Genomic DNA, 1484 nt, shown 5'->3' with positions numbered 1-1484 from the left:
AGTATTGAAAATTCTCAATTTGTTTATTATAATCCTGTGTCTACTTTATCGGACGACGCCCCAATCGAATTCATCGTACCAGGCCATGGAGAAGAATACATTGATTTGGCACACACTATGATAAAAATTCGAGCGAAAATTTTGAGACCCGATGGCACTGCTGCTATTGAGGATTCCGTCAGTCCTGTGAATAATCNAATTGGCTGATATGTTGGGGTTTGAGAGGCGCGTGCACAGTTTCACAAACGCAAAGCCGTATTGTGAGGGATATCTACCTGCCAGCCTGGCCAGGGGTTTACCAGAAAGCTTGTGCATCTATAGTGACCTTTATGTACCCTATGTAACAGGTGATGTGTAGTCATCTCTTTTACGAGTGGTACCATTCAATGNAAAAAATAAAGGCCTAATCTCTCGACAAGTATTTACGAAAGGTGGAAGACCGTTTGATCTGCTGGGACATTTGCATTGTGACGTTTTCAATCAAGATAAATTTTTGATGAACGGTGTAGAGCTACGTGTTCGTCTTATCCGCACAAAGGATGAATATTGTCTCATCGACGATACTGCACTTAATTATAAAGTAAATATTGTGAAGGCCTCTTTAATTGTTCGACGCGTGAAACGCAGCCCTGGAATATTGATAGCTCACGCTAAAACGCTTGCAAAGACAACTGCAAAATATCCCTTTACCCGTGTTGAGGTTAAATCTTTTGTTCTGCATAATGGAATTATGGGAGAGACGATAGATAACGCAATTTTAGGGCAACTGCCTAAAAGAATTATATTTGGATTTGTTGACAATGCCAGTTTCAATGGAGCGAGGAAGAAGAATCCCTTCAACTGCCAGAATTTTGGAATCAACTCTTTATGCCTGAATATCGATGGACGCCAAGTACCTACGAAACCCCTGCAACCGAGTTTTACCTCTGACGGGTGTCTAGATGTGGAAGCTTTTAATACTTTATTTGCGGGGACTGGAACGCATTTTAGTGACCATGGAAATAACATTTCTCGTCTAGCATATTCCGACGGCTTTCGTTTATTCGCCTTTGACCTGACTCCCGATTTATCTNTTTATGCCTGAATGTCGATGGACGCCAAGTACCTACGAAACCCCTGCAACCGAGTTTTACCTCTGACGGGTGTCTAGATGTGGAAGCTTTTAATACTTTATTTGCGGGGACTGGAACGCATTTTAGTGACCATGAAAATAACATTTCTCGTCTAGCATATTCCCACGGGTTTTGTTTATTCGCCTTTGACCTGACTCCCGATTTATCTGCAAGTTCTGCCGGTCATTGGAATCTCGTAAAGAGTGGGAGTGTTCGTATTGAAGTACGATTCAACAAAGCAACAGAGCAAAAAGTCAATTGCCTGCTATATGCTGAATACGATAATTTGTTGGAAATTGACTCAACAAGACAAGTTATTGTCGACTACAGTGGCTGAAAAAGAATACTAAACTATTTAATAGAGGTTCACCA

This window comes from Diachasma alloeum, unplaced genomic scaffold, assembly GCF_001412515.2.
Source record: "Diachasma alloeum isolate Michigan unplaced genomic scaffold, Dall2.0 Dall_scaffold_00646, whole genome shotgun sequence".
NCBI lineage: Eukaryota > Metazoa > Arthropoda > Insecta > Hymenoptera > Braconidae > Diachasma > Diachasma alloeum.
Note: the sequence above shows the minus strand (reverse complement) of the source record.